Source organism: Temnothorax longispinosus, chromosome 1 (assembly GCF_030848805.1).
Source record: "Temnothorax longispinosus isolate EJ_2023e chromosome 1, Tlon_JGU_v1, whole genome shotgun sequence".
In the NCBI taxonomy this organism is placed as follows: domain Eukaryota; kingdom Metazoa; phylum Arthropoda; class Insecta; order Hymenoptera; family Formicidae; genus Temnothorax; species Temnothorax longispinosus.
Genome location: NC_092358.1, coordinates 17,175,208 through 17,191,697, shown reverse-complemented (window position 1 = coordinate 17,191,697; position 16,490 = coordinate 17,175,208). Strand labels below are relative to the sequence as shown.

The window sequence follows — 16,490 nt, the reverse complement described above, 5'->3', positions numbered from 1 at the left end:
TCTTCTTCTATGGTTCCATTTAGGAATGCAGTGTTACGTCCTGCAGACTCCACGATATCCCTTTTTCGCGGGAATTCTTATGCACCTAAGATAGCCCTAAGATTAGGATAAACAAGCCGAGTACGGACGGTTATCGATCGAGGTGAGGTTAGATCTCGCATTCCTTTTTTTTATACAACTATAATAGCTATTTGCCTAGGCGACGAAGCAACCTTCCAGAGTAAAATATTGACAGACGGGGCATACGTAATCGGATTTTGTCTATCAGCCTTGTCTGGCCCATAACTATAAACCCGGTGACACGACGCGCCAAAAGGGCCTGAATCCCAGACAGAGTTGATGAAGATCTTTATTGCATCGAGCGAGCTTTCTAAAATTGCTTGTGCGATGTTTCCGACAAACAGAGACAAAGCCTAGGACGTGATTGTAAATACACGTGGCGGAAGTTCTGTTTGCCTTGTACCTACTATTAAGATTGAGAAGTATGCATCGTCTGTCGATATAAAAACAGGGTCGCGAGATAAGTAAGGAACCCCAATAAAAGAGAAATCGGCGATAGCCAAAAAACAAATGCGTCACTGGAAAGAACCGATGGGTTACACCCCCAATAAGACAGTGGGGGCTCACCAATGGAAAACCGCAAAAATCGATAACCATCTCTAGCTTTCCAGGATAGGCGAAAACTTAAAAATCTACCTCTTGGGTGAGGAACATCTCAACCAATAAGAAATCCGTTAAACAAAAATTAGAAACATCCCGCCAACCCGAAATCCTTTAAACGAAAACCAGACACATCCCACACGAAATCCACCCCTTCCATCCTTCGAACCTTCCTATTTAAATCGCGACGTCGCAGGACTCCCTCTCAGAGAAATTTTCTCAGTTTCAGTCTGCATTGCTCGGTATTATAATCTGAATCTCATTCGTTTCGAGTCTCGACTCCACGTTTAGAGTCAGTGCAACAGATCCGACGGATTATCAGTCGCCCCCGACTCACCCACCGACGAGTCCAACGTCCATTTCAGAGAGAAGCCCACTCGTTTGGAACTCATCAAGTAGTAAGTCCCGTAATTCTTTTGATCCTTCTTTTTCCGCGTTATCGCCCCCCCCCCTTCTTAAACGGTTTATCGATTGTCGGATCCCCGGGAGCTTATTATTTTGGGGTCGGTCAGTGTAGGCATCAGGTTCCCAGCGGTCGTTGGCGTTGTCGTGGGCCTGACTTGCCTCCCGGCGTTTTCATCGCTGTCGTGGACTCAGCCGGTCCACTGACCTCCCTGAGGTTATGCTCGTGGGTCGGTCGGTGTAGGCATCGAGTTCCCAGCGGTCGTTGGCGTTGTGGTAGGCCTGACTTGGCTCCCGGCGTCTCGTCACTGTCGGGGACCCAGCCTATCCACTGACCTCTTCCCCCTTTAAGCTCGACGATTTCCTTTTGTTCGCTTCCGACCGGGTCCGAGAGAGATCGACTAAATAAGTAAATAATTTTAGTGAACCCGAAAGTCCTACCCCCTCGAGGACAGAATCTCCGCACGATCAGGCGACAGAGAAATCGCCAGAACAAGCGGGCGCGACGGGAGGTCGAACTCCCCCGGGAACAGCTCAACGCCGGTCCTCCGCGACTCGCCATCCCACCGCCCCTACCAGCTTTTACGGAGCAACCCGGTTGTTCGCATCAGAATCGTCCCGCTATCATCTTGTCCTATCGCCCAGTGGTCCTACCCTCTCGCCCAATTGCTGAACATCGCCCTATTTGCCGCGTGGCTCCGTTTCGCGTGGTCCCGCCTCGCGTGGTCCCCGTCAACCCCGATCCAGCCCGCTTCCTAGAACCTCCCGATTCCCCCTCCTCTTCCCGAAGTCCGTCCCCAACCTCCTCGACCGCCTCGACTCTCGATCTTGAGGAAGTAGGCGATCCTGAGATCGTAACCTTAGATTGATAGCTTAGATAAAATTAAGTTTTACTTATTTCAATTCTCATATACTGTATTTCATCGATTAACACACACACACACACACACACACACACACACACACAGTAAATTCATGTAACTTTAATCTTAAAACTAATTGTAATAATAGCGGGCAGGATGTGCATTTTCAAGTAAGTATCCCCTTAGAAATCTTGCCCGATCACCCCCGCACTTATGTAACACCCGCGAGAAGTACACACATATACCTTAAACATACACTTCCATTGTAAAATGCTTTCAATCTCCCGTTTAGTTTGCCTAGTTCTCACCTATTGTAATATCGACAGATTACTTAACTTAAATTTATAATAAATGTTTTATTTACGTTAAATATAAATTTCTATTTATTTATAATCTAAGACCTCACCCACCATTCTTCCACCTCTTGAAATCGCACGAGGTCCGATCCTGAGTTAAAGGGATTAAATTCTCTGACTCAAAAAAGGACCGACGATCGCACCGCTCACGAAAGGCGTCCTAACGTCTTTACGGACGTTGACCCTTTCTGACCCTTACCTGCGAGCGACATTTGTAAGTATCTAGCTGCGTCCTCCCTTCCCCCGACCCTTCTGGCTAGCCTTTCCCTTGCTTCCCAGATTTTCATATCCTAATCCCGGGGTTGGACGTAACAGCAGTTTTCACATCTAGTTGACAGGTATATAAATTATACTTGTCTATTATTGCCAATATGGATCTAACCAAAGACAATCTTGAAACCGGTGCATATGTCTCTTTTAGATCATACACATTTTTGTCTTTACATCCTTTTATCACCAGTCTCGCTTTATATCTGGTTGATCAATCTGCTTCTAATTTCCTCTTAAATACCCATCTTGAATCTATTATGTTAGCTCGTTTACCATCCATCATCTCTGTCGGTCTATCAACAAGCGTCCATACTAGATTGGTTTGCATAGACTCAAGTTCTTCTATCACAGCGTTTTTCCAGTTTTCTCTTTCGCTGCCTGTCATCGCTTCTTCATATGTAAAGGGCTCTCTATGTAATGATGCCATAAGACATCGACTCAATTCATCTTCATTCTCTATATTCTGTTGAATATTTTTTACAGTAGTATAATTAGCAAAGCTAATATCTTCTATTGTTCTCCGCACATTAGTGTCTCCATTTTCTTCTAATTTTCTTTTAGTTTTACTTCTAGTCATTGGAGTTTCACTTTCCTTTCGTTTGACCTTCTGTTTCTGTTCTTCTAATTGGGTTGTTTGTTTTCTCGGTCTTCCTCTTTTCCTTTTCTCAGGAATCTCTAATTTTTGTTCTCCCTTTTCCTCATCTTCTACGAATTCTTTCATCCAATTTTTGTTTGAGTCTTCTTCTTATTCTGTTTGACTGTTTTGATATACATTTTTATATGTTACCTTTTCATTAAATCGAATATGTCGGGACTCTATGAATTTTCTTGTACTTGGATGCCAGAGTATATATCCAGTGTCGGTATATCCCACCAACACACCTCTAATAGCTCTCTTATCGAATTTCGACGTAGGCTTTGGTACTCTTGCATATCCAATGCATCCGAATCTCTTTATTTGCTCAAAGTGACAACTTGTTTCTGGTGAAAACTTCTTCAACGGGATCTCGTATTCTATAGTTTTGTGTGGAGATCTGTTGTACGCATGCACAGCAGCGTCAACTGCCAACTCCCACATACTCTTCGGTAATCCCGAGTCGAACATATATGTTCTTACTTTCTCTTGCAACGTTCTGTTGAACCTTTCTGCAACTCCATTATGTTCCAGAGTGTACGGTGGCGCATATATGGCTTCTATCTTTTCTCTTGTTAATACCTCTTTGAAAGCACCTCCCGTGAATTCCTTGCCTTGATCTGACTTTACGTAACATAGCTTTTCTTCTTTTCCTAGCATATTTCTGGCAAGTATTAGATATTTCTCTAGAGCCTCTCCCGATTCATCTTTTGTCTTCAGAGAGTAGGCTTTTGCTAATCTAGAATAGTCGTCTATAAAAGTGATTATAAACCTCTTTTGTCCTGGATAGGATGTAGGTTTTATTGGACCCATGATGTTCGTATGTATTACCTGTAGTGGTCTCTGTGCTCTATTTCTGTTTTCTTTAAATGGCAGTTTTGCCATCTTTGCCATTATACATACTTCACATTCTAATATGGAGTTATCAAACTTTACATTCTCTAATCTCTTTTCTAGTTTTTGTAATTGTTTTAGATAGTTTAATGATGCATGACCTAATCTAACATGCCATAACATCGCCTCATTTATTTTCTCTAGTTTCTTTACTTTTTCAATTACTGAGCTTTCACACATTTCTTCTATATTCTCTAATGTTTGTATATCCTCTAACTTAATGACTTAATCGAGTTCAGCATTATTGTATTCTATATTTTCGTTTTCGTTCACATTTGTGAGCTCTCCTTCATTCTCCCTCCCAATCGCAGAGCCAACATTATCCCTCTCATCTAACTCTCCCTCCGAAATTGATAATTTACTGGTCTGAATGTTTGCTTGCGATTGTTCAGGAAACTCACAATGTGGAACAATTTCTGCTCTACATCTATACACAGCACATTCTACATTATCATTATCCTCTATATTATTATTTTTGACCTCAAATTGTATAATCCAATTTGGTTTCTTATAAATCCCTTCAAAAACTATTTTATTTGTCAGTTTATTATAGACCTTGAACAATTTATCATCTAAACAAATACTGAACCCTGCATCAGCCAGCTTTCTTAGAAATAGTAAATTTTCGGATACTTCCTTCGTTGCAATTACATTTGTTAATTTAATTACTTTCTTTTCTTTCTCATTTGTTAACAACAAAAGATCTCCTTTACCATCTATTGAAATGTCTGCAAGCTCATTCTTATTCGCGCATTTAATAACTCTATTATTATTTTTCAAAGTTTGACAGAATTATATTCTTATTCACAATGTGATCTGTTGCACCTGAATCTACAATGAAATTGACTAACTCTTTTGAACTATCTCTATCTTCTATTACTTTAGCCATGCATAATTTACCTTCTTTTGGTTTTCCTTCAATTGCTGTTTGCGATGGTATAGTTTTCTTGGCTGGTTGTATTTTGGTTACTTTCCCTTTATTATCTACTCTTTTTGTACCTTTTTGCACAAATCTACCCCTTTTCTTTATATTTTTATTAACGGTTTTATTTGTATACCTTTTTCCTCTAAATTTGTTCGCCTGGGCTCCGGCATTAGGACAGCTGTCACCCTTGTGGCCTCTAATTTCCTGGCAATAGTAACAGAACCAGGCCCCTAGTTCTGCTAAGGGACAGTCTTTTGCCATGTGGCCCATCTTGTTGCACCTGTAGCACTTTATTTCATCTGCGGTGGCCCTCTGCACTCTTATTTCGGGTTTCTCTGTTTTCTCTAATTTCTCGCTCTTCTTCTCTGCCTCTAACTGCATCATAAAAGACTTTATTTCATCTATTGTCATTTCTTTAAGATTCGATTGTCTTCTAATCAAATCTACATTTCTCAGCTCTGGTACATTAATTGACACAGCCTGATAAAATGCAGATCTAATTTCTTGTTCTGTGAGAGGTACCGCATCCTCACATGATTCATATTCTCTAATTATCGAATCAAAGCGTTCGCAAAAATCATTTACTTTTTCATCTTTTCTCATTTTAATTTGATAAAGTCTAGCTCGTACCGATGCATGAGTAACATTTATTTCACTCTTTTTATATCCTCTTAGTTTCTTTAAAATTTCTATCGGTTCTTTTTCATGTAGAATCTTTTTATGATAGTTTTCATCTAAATGATTGATTATTATATCTCTAACTAGACCTTTTCTTTTAACAATTTTTGACTCGGAAAGATTTTAAAAACTTTCAATACTTGAATCTATTACATCTAATAAATCATTGTTCGTTAATTCAGATTTCAAATAATCCATCCAAAGATCAAAATTGTATGTTTGCGTCAGCTTGTATTCTCTTCTAATATGCAACCTTTGATTGTTTAATTCTGCCTCTATAGTGCTTTTAATTGTCTCTAAACTTCTATCTTTTCCGGCGGAACAAACTCTTGCTTCATCTAATTTTCTCTTTCTAGACTCTACTTCTAATTCTTTAACCGTTGTTATATCATTCTGTACTGAACTTTGCGTATTTTCATTATTTACCTCTAAACGTCTAAGTTTAACTTTTTCTTTCTCTAAGTTTAAACGGGAGACTTCCACCATATTCTCCATTATCTCGGTGGCTTTCGTCATTACTTTGTCCAGCATCTGCATCGAATTGTCCATTTTTGCGACCAATTTTTCTTGCTTTTCATATAATATTTTGGTTCCAATTGGCAGTACTGGACGGTTCTCTTCCCATGCTTTGGTCACATCTATATTCTCTCTGACTTTAGGCAAGCTCTTTTTCGGGATTGCACCTCTTCTTTCCGTCTCCTCCTTTTTACCTTTTGCTTCTATACGGAATTTTGAAATTACTATTTTTATTTTCTCTGAATGCATATATATATTATTCTTCTAGACTACTTTATTTTCAAAAAAATACTCTCTTACCTCCATCTTTTCTTACTGTCTCCTCGCTATCTCTTTCTCTTTCTATTACCGTGATAATGCTGCTATCGCTGTCGTAGTCGACCAGCGCATCTTGGCCTTCTTTCTCCACCGAAAGATTTTCTGTCTCTTCTTCCATCTATATCGGGATTTAAATATCAATTAGCATTCCTTTTTTTTTTTTGACAAGATAAGCCAACATTCTTATCGACATTTAATAATTTAATTTCTATCACCAAATTTCTTTCAGCGATAAAATAAAAACAATGCTTATGAGGCTATGTAGAACGCACTGCAATTCACAACAGCCCCAAAGCGAGAAACCACGCGCCTCTGCAGGGCTATCCGTACGCGCACACCACTCTCCGTTGCGATCCCCAGCACTGCTGAAAAGATCTATAGGAGCTCGGGTTGATCACGCACGCGCACGGGGCCCATTATACAAATTTACGCGGCCTCCCTGTACAGTAATCAAGCTACACCGCACAGCTAGTCATGCTCAATTATCGACCCGATACATATCGATTTCAAAAAAAATAAACTCATATAGAGTCATATAGAGTTTTTATACATACGCATACACATACATATACATGTATCGCAATCTAGCCATCTAGCATACGCATACATTTACATGTATCGTAATCTAGCCATCTAGCATCGATGCCATGTTGTTAGTCGAAATCGATTATGTGTTTGTGCGCGCCCAGCAACAAGTTCTGCGCGCCAAAAACAATGACTCTCGCCGTTCACGATCGGACTTCCGCGCGCCAAAAACAATGACTCTCGCCGTCTACGATCGGACTTCCGCGCGCCAAAAACATTGACTCTCGCCGTTCACGCTCGGACTTGCACGCGCACGTCGCCGACTTGCTACGAAGCGGCATCTTTCTATCTCTTTCTATTGTACATATTCTCTTTTAATTTTCATCTTTCTCTACTTCTATCAAGAGGCAAAAAGAATTTGTCTCCTTCTAACTTCTAACAGCGTTTCTCGAACGTTCTTATTACTATGTTATACTTTATCTCTCTCAAAAGACAAAAAGAATTTGTCTCCTTCTAACTTCTAACGGCATTTAACGAACGTTCTTATTAGCTGAGAATTCTCTCGTTTTGCTCGTCAGCAACGAGGAATATTATTTACTTACCCTCTAATCTTCTAATGCTCTCTTTTTGATGTCCTTCGCCGGCGTCTCACGAACTTTTCGTCCACTTATTCACGCGTCTTACAGATCTTCCGCAGGACAAGCGTGCCCTGGGCCCATAACCTATTGTAATTATATCGCTTGGAACGATATGCGAGATGCGTAGAGATGGACAGGACACTTATTGTACAAGTTCTTTATACTATAGGAACTCTTTATTTGATTCACAAGAACACACAATACGTCTTGACTCCACGATGGTCAAGGCTCTTATGCACACGACCGAGACGACCGCACGCAGACGACGACCGCAACGCACGAGTGGCGCTTAGAACGCGCGCGCCACACAGGAGCTGCCCTCTCTAGAGGCGGGAGCGCATCGCTCGTTTAAAGCCCGGCTCTCAATAAAAACGTAAAATCCAAAAATGACAGACTTTGATGGATGAAATAAACCAAATTGAAAAACTAAACGGTGTGAAGAATTTCCAACTGTGGAAATTCGGAGTAACAATCCTACTTAAAGCGAGTGATTCCTACAGCACGGTCGCTCGAACTCCTCCGGCGACTGAAGAAGAAGCCTGGAAGAAAAAGGATGCGAACGCGCAGAAAGTAATAGCGATGTCTCTCGGTAAGCAGTCTTTGATGCACGTACTAAACTGTAAAACGGCATATGAGATGTGGAACAAACTGCGCTCGATTTACAAACGCGACAGTGTGCATCAAAGATATGGACTCATGCAGAAATTCTTCAGTTGTACTATGGACAAAAGTTCAGATGTGGCTTCGTATGTGAGCAAGATAGAAAATATCGCGTGCATGCTGAAAACGTTAGGTGCAGAAGTAACGGACTCCATGCTGGTGTCTAAAATTCTTGTCACCTTGCCGGATACGTACAGGTCGTTCGCTACCGCGTGGGAATTAACACCGCAATCTGAGCAGACAATGGAAAACTTAACGACGAGGTTGTTTTCGGAAGAAGCGAGGAATGTGAAAAAGCAGAAAAGTGAAAATGCCGTAGCATTTAAGACTTCTGAACGAAAATGCTTCAAGTGCGGCACGACGGGTCACCTGGCGAGATTCTGCAAAAGATCGGTCAAAGAAAGTAACAATAGTGATAGACGTTGCTTTAAATATAATAAAACGGGTCACTTCGCAAAAGCGTGTCCGAAAAATGATGACTCAAAGGAGCGCGTGCAGTGCAAAATCTGCAAGAAGAATAATCATTAAGAAAAGGACTGTTATTTTCGCGATAAGGAAAAAAAGAAAACGGATGCTGAAGCTAAAAAAATGTCGTTTTTGGCGCACAACCGGTGCGACGTGAGGTGGATTATGGACTCGGGTACGACGTCCCATATGGTAAACGACAAGAAATTCATAACAGACCTTCAGAAAATAAAATCAACGATTAGAGTAGCCAAGGCGAATGAGACGATGACGTCGGAAGGAATCGGTACAGTGGACCTGGAGATCTGTACTTTGAAGGACGTGATGTACATTTCCGACTTGAGTGCAAATTTGCTTTCGGTGAGCGCAATCACCAAAAATGGAGGAAAAGTAATTTTTACCGAAGATAAAGTTGTCGTGGAGAAGGACAATGTAAATATCTTGCGAAGCGAAAAAAAAGAAAACGGACTTTATGAAGTAAAACTTTCGAGTGTGAAGGAAGAAACGCATGTTGCTCGCGAAATTAATATAACGGAAAAATCCCGAGTTGAAATTTTAGACCTATTTTCGACCTGAATTTTCTAATATCTGTAGATGCTAGAGGATCAACGTAGGTTTAATTTACACGGAAACTTTAGTCCTACTTAGCGTCTCTAAGGTGGTTGAAAACGCACAAAATGCCGCTTGTAGGTTCTAAAAAGGACTTCACAGTAAAGCCTCGTAAAAGCCTCCAGGTCCTCTGGATGATCAGATCCAGAGGACCCAAAAATTTTCACGAGGCTTTACTGAAGTTCTCTTTAGAACCTACAAGCGGCATTTTGTGCGTTTTCTGCTATTTCCGTGTAAATTAAACCTATTGATCCCCGTGTAAATTAAACATTGATCCTCTAGCATCTACAGATGTTAGAAAATTCATTTTTAACTGTTTCTTAACTGTGTGTGTATATAGCCCGCTCTCTTAAGGCGGTCACCCATCCTAGTACAGTACCGCGCCCGTGTCGCTTGACTTCGATGATCCAGTGGACAGTGACGATCTTCTAACCCTGACTCTCTAAATCTGAATTAGTGAATAGTCACTGATATCAGTGTAAAGTATGCCACTCAACGGTTAATAATTTGTAATATTTAAATTATTATATAATATTAATTATATATATCAGTTAATAATATTATAAAATTTATGTAATAATACTTTTTCTTATAAACGGTAAAAATCTGTTAATAACAATAAATATTGTAAAACAAATTTTATAATATTGATTGATACACAATATTATATGAAATTATACAATATTTTTTAATTGTAGCATACAACTCACAGAATTGTGAGTAAGAAAATAATGTAGCGTGTATGCAAAATATCTTTGACGAGATTCTTATTAATTTTTTTTAGAGTTATTCCTGAGGTAAGGGAAATTTAGGTGCCTTCTGCACAGAAAAAAAACATTTTTATTTAAAAAATGTCTTTATTTTTTATATAAATCTTAAAATGCGATTATAAACCGTTAAACAAAAATTTATACTTGCATCAAAGCATTATATACCTATAATTCATAATAAAGAAAAATATATTTTTATTATTCAAAATAATTTTTTTAAATTAATGGAAAGGAAAAAATATTGAATAGAGAATAACAGTTTCAAAGAATATTCATACTACTCTTATTCTTTTCTATCAAACGGATTATTAATCTTTGCGGATCTTTAATCCTTAAACTTCCCTTTAATCAAGAAAACCTTCCTTTTGAGCGAGGATATATTTCCTCTTAATCGTCAACTTAATGGGAAACACTTTTAAACGAGGAATCGAACCTAGGACCTTTTAATTACTAACCATCCACGCTAGCGTTATTTCTTATTGATACTTATTGATTAATACAGATAGGCTTTGTGTTCTTATGAATATTAATAACCAAATGTATGTGAGTATTCCTGTCAACCAACAAGAGCTTGAATAATGATGTTAACTTAACGATCAGAAATTCTCCCTGCAATTCTTAAATTGTAATAATAATTATGTCTTCAATAATTTTATATAATAAAATATTTCTGTTTTATAAAAACTAATATGTTTTGCTTGTCTTCCTTATAAATATTATATATTTTAATATATTTAAATTTCTATATTTATTTTATTTTATTGTAAAAAAATTCAAAAATGATTTAAAAAAGAAGAGTTTTGATTAACTATATTTAATTTGTATTACAAAAGATTAAGAAGAATTTATAAATATCACAGTAGGATGAGTACCAATCCATCAAAATAAAATTTATAGGTTTTAAGTAGAGCTGTAGGTTAAATAGAATTAATAGAGGTTGTTATAGGCTTCAGAGTACTAAAGTAGACGTTAAGTTGAATCTGAGGTCGAAAGTAGAACCAAAATTTCAACTCGGAGGCTTCAGAGTACCAAAGTAGACGTTAAACTGAATACTGAGGTTGAAAGTAAGATCAAAATTTCGACTCGGGATCCCGAGTCGAAATTTTTTTCCTATTTTCGACCTCAATGTTCAATCTAACACCTACTTTTGACCAAAATGTTCGACCTAACACCTACTTTGATACTATAAGCAGTCACATCACCCTATTTTGAACCTCTTCAACCTCCGGCTCCTATTTAGAATCTGACAATTCTGTTTGAAAAGAAATCATGCTCCTACTTTAATGTTCCTAACGTTTTCTTAATTTATTTATTGCATTTAGTTTATTTTTATTATTATAGGTTTATTATATATTTGATTAAATATTATATATGATTATTAAACGTTTATAATAACGTTTATAATAACGGTTCTCTCTATTTATTAATTTAATCAAAAATAGTAAAAACAAAATTAAAAGGAATTTTATTAGGTTAATAATAATAGTTATATTATTGATAACTGAAAAAAATAATTTTATATATGACGTATAAATGATTATTTATATAAAATTGTATTTTTCTATTTTAATTGTATAATACTATTTTTTCCCTTTTTCTCTCTTTTTTCTTTATTTATTAAAATGAATAATTCAAAATAACATTAAAAGAATGTGTGTATGTATGAGTACGCATGCGTATATGTGCAACTAAAGGTAGGAAAATTTAAATATATACAAAACTATTACAAAACATCTTTCTTTTTGTTATTACTTCTTATAATTACTTATCTTCATATATTTACATATTACTAAATTTACGATAATTGAATATGGACTGGTATTTATTTATTCAAGCTCTTGCCCAATCAGCAGACAATGTTTTTTAAATGTGTTTTTAATATTTATTTTTTATTAATTATACATTTGTACAATTCATTGTAAAAATAATATTTATTTAATGTTTATTAAATATTTATTTCATATTGATTATTTATTTGAAGTAATAATTTAGAAAAAATATTTATTAAACGTTTATTTAACGTTTATTTAATATTTGTTTTACATTAGTAAGTTATTTGCAATAAGTTAAAAAAACATTTATTTAACATTTATTCGACATTATTTTAATATTTATTTTACATTAACTATTTATTTGCAATAATGATTTAAAGAAACATTTACTTAACATTTATTTAATATTAATTTAATATTTACTTCAAATATTACTTACTTCAGATATTGCGCTCGAATTCCTTCGCGTTTTGCAAACACCCGATCGTTTCATTCAGATGTAGATGGCGCGACGCGTGAGTCGCCACTTTCAAAGCGCCCCCACTTCTTCCTCGCTCTCGTTCAGTGTCATGGCCGCTCTTGCTGCGTTTCTTCGGACGAGACGAGTACGTTTTCCTTCTTTCGTAACTGATTGAGCTAAGCGGCACATATTCTGGAGACCAACCGAGCGAGATTCGACTTCCCAAGGAGAGCTCACCGCCAGGAAAAGGAGAGCTGCGGCAGCTCGCGTCCGAGAGGGAGAATTGAGGCGAGGAGTCCGGTCCAGCGAGCAGGGCCCTTCCGATATTCTCATTTGGGACGCCATATTGGAAGATCGACATTGTTCGTAGTAGTACAAGAAGCTCTGCAAGGTTAATCTCGTTTTGAGGTCTTGGAATTGCTCTCATTCTTGTGGCTCTGGTTTATATTCTAGCCCTAGAATTTATCTCGTAGACAAATGCAGAGGCCCCCCTCTCTTTTCTTCTCTTTTCTTTTCTTACTTTGATTTTAATCGGTAATCCAAACTCCTTAATTCCGTATTATTAATATTATCGCTTCCTCATAGAGGAAGCTTTGTGATGGTAAAAAAAAAATTTTTCGAGATTTTGATTGAAATAGGTTTAGAATGTTCTAAAATGTCGAAAAATCGTATTAGTAAAAAATGTCCGGAAGTATGTATGTGTGTGTGTGTGTGTGTGTGTGTATGTACGGATTTTTTGTACACGCATCTACTTCTACAATTTTTTAGATACCGGGTTGAAATTTTTCACACAAATAGAGTATCATAGAAAGTATGTTCTCCTCAAATTTTATTAAAATCGGTTGACCGGTATAGATTTTATTGGAATTTTTTTTTTTAGAAAAGTGTGTTTTATCCTATAGCTTTCTCAATATTTGAGATAGCGATCTATATTTAATTCTATTAAATTTTTCAGTTTTTTCTACCCTTATTTCATATGCAATTAATTAAGATTTGGTTAATTAGTTCTGGAGTTACAGACGTTTGAAATTTCGGAGATTTTGATTGCGTATAAAGCTAAGTCTAATCAACCGAATTTAAAAGAATTATATATGAAATAGGGGTAGAAAAGACTGAAAAATATAATAAAATTAAAAATAGATCGATATCTCCAAATTTGCGGAAGTGAAAGCTTCCTCTATGAGGAAGCCAAGTGCAAATTTCTAATTTGCACAATTTTTGTTAAATGGCATTTGTGATATGCGATTAGTTATTTGGTATTAAGGTATTAATTTTAAGTTTTATTAGTATTAAGATATTATATTTTAAGATACTCACAATCAGTATCAAGACATTTCTCAATTTTAATTTTAATTACGATTGTCGAATCAATAATCCCGTTCTCCATGGTTCTAATGGTTTCTATACACTTGTGTCTGAAAACACAAACAAAAAAAATAACATTAATCACGTTTGTTTGTTCGCGAGGGAAAAGAAAAAAAAATGATTATACTTACATTTTTCGAAAGATGTTGTAACGAACAGCGAAATTTGTCGCGTGTTCGTTTCGCAAAGACGCACACCGCTAATCTTGTCAATATTTTGTAAAGCCGAAAGTTAGAGTAAGACACCCACGGAATTAATGTATCAGTAGTAATTCGCATATATCTATCTTTTGATAACAATTAATAACAACCGAAATTATGATGGCATTACAAATTTACTATTAGTTAAGGACTACAATAATATCAATACTATTCAATAAAATATGATAATATTGATATTATAATAAACTTGTTACCGGTTTCAGGTAGAATTATAATAAAGTATTATATTATAGTTAAATAAAAGGAACGTGTTTACGCCGGCCCGCGACGCTCTCGAACGCGTACGTGATCATCCTAATAGTGCACGTGACGCTCACGAGTACTCGCGTGAACCCGGAAGCCTTTTCCCCGAGACGCCACCGAGCTGGGGGTATAAATACGGGTCTTGCGAGGCGACATTCGCATTTGGTCTTTGGTTTCGGAAACAAGATTCTAATTTTCGAGAGCACCGCGAGTCGAAGGAACATAGTCTCTGGCGCTTCTAGTCGAATTTGGCCGCGAGCGCTTCTATTCGGACTTAGCCGCGAGCCGTCAATCTGAGAGTTGTGCCTCTCGTTCTCACGCGCTGTCGTACGTTGTCGAGCCTGTAAAATCCAGGAAAGTGTGAATAATAAACCTGTTCGTTTAATACCGAATTAAAATTGCTTCTTCCTGTCTCTAGACTGAATTACCTCCGATTCTCCCTAATCGTGTGCGCCTCCTCTAGGGCGTTCTCGGTAGATCCATACGTCAATGCGCGTCTCCCTCAGGGCGTTCTTGATCGATCCTTCCTTAGATGCGCGCCTCCCGCAGGGCGTTCTCTTCTTTCCATAGTTCTTTCTTCGTTCCTAAACTCAGGTCACTAAAAATTAGTTAAGCTGCATGATAGCGCTAAGGCTTATTTACTACACGCACATACTCTCACACGAACACGACTGCATGCACTCTAAGAGAAGCCGAAGTAGCCGTCACCAATCGGAGCTGGCTAAAGAACAAACAACCGAAAGGTAAGTGCGGCTGTCACTCATGGTTCGATCGAGGCGATCGGGACAAGCCCACCAAATTAAAAGGCTGCGGCGTGCCTATTACACGGCCGGTGCATTCGATCCGCGAATATTCGACGCTGTGCCGTCTCAGTCTGCTCCGTCCGCGCCTCTCACCGATCCGCCGGCGCCGCGGCGCCGGTCACGCCGAGCTCGACTCAATCGGCTCCGGTTGCCGAGGAACGTCCTAAACCAAAAATCACTAAAATTGAGACTCTAACGTTAGAAATTCGTCGCATTCTTCGGGGGTGCACCGAGACCCAAAACTCGACGGAACCCGGAATATAAGACTTACTCTTACTTACCGTTACGATAGCTTGGAAAGTTGCCGGGCACATTTAAGTCGCGTTTCATTCAAACCCACTCCGACGTCCCGATCGCACTCCGGAACGTAACAATGTCCTCTCTTTGATCCATGTTATATTTTATTGTTATGCATTTCGGACTATTTTTCCGCATGTTTTTGACAACCACGCACACACTCATTGCGCTTTCCACTAATAATGTCGTTTTAGTAATAAGAGTTTCCACGTCTGCGTCTAATATGTTGCACGCCTCTACCAGTAGTTTAAGGTCTTCCATTGCGAATAACTTTAACGGTAGCTCGCAAGTTGGGACCCCTTATATACTCTTTAAAGAGAAATAATTTTTACGGTAAAAATGTGAAAATAGATTTATCTTCGAACGTCAGTTCCTGTTTTTCCTACATTATTGCATGAAAATTTAATATATATAAAGATAAAGCATCAAATTTCACAAATTATATGTAGGTCCGGAAGTATGTTCCGGGACTTTTATTTTTGATATCGGTATATTCCGGGACATTTGGCAGTTTCCAGGACTGTCCTGGAAAAAATTCATGTCCTACGGCAATTTTCGGGACAGTTTTTTGAATCTGATTACATATATATGCGTTATATTCCACGACTGTACATTTCAAAAAACGTAAACAGTCCCGGAACATATCTCTGGACCTATATATATATATATTTATATAAGTAACCTTTCACCCGCGTCGCGATATCTATTTCCGTTTACATTTTACAAACTTACTGGGACCTTTCATCCGAATCATATAATATTTAACCTTTCACCTGCGTCGCGATATCTATTTTCGCTAACATTTAGACTTACTGAGACCTCTCATCCGCGTCGCGATATCAATTTCCGAATGACCTCTCACCCGCGTCGTGATATCAATTTCCGAATCTTCAGAATTAATATCTTTTATTTATATATGTATCCATAAAATATTATTACTTGAAAATATTATTTAACAATAATTATTATTATTTTTACGTATATTAAAGTCTATGTTTTATTGTACTAGGACGATGCTGAAAACATTTAAACTAACTGAGACCTCTCATTCGCGTCGCGATATCAATTTCCGAATCTTCAGAATTAATATCTTTTATTTATATATGTATCCATAAAATATTATTACTTGAAAATATTATTTAACAA

General features: G+C 37.6%; 1 long non-coding RNA gene and 1 pseudogene across 1 annotated transcript; both read right to left on the bottom strand.

The window, feature by feature from the left end:
* Nucleotides 1–2,762: 2,762 nt before the first annotated feature.
* LOC139812597 (uncharacterized) lies at nt 2,763–9,419 on the bottom strand (annotated as a pseudogene).
* Nucleotides 9,420–13,121: 3,702 nt separating this feature from the next.
* On the bottom strand, nt 13,122–16,281 carry LOC139812447 (uncharacterized). The gene is made up of 3 exons (XR_011731872.1): nt 14,673–16,281; nt 13,912–14,585; nt 13,122–13,830 (listed from the first exon to the last, which is right to left on the bottom strand). It is a non-coding gene; the product is annotated as an uncharacterized lncRNA (long non-coding RNA).
* Nucleotides 16,282–16,490: the final 209 nt, after the last annotated feature.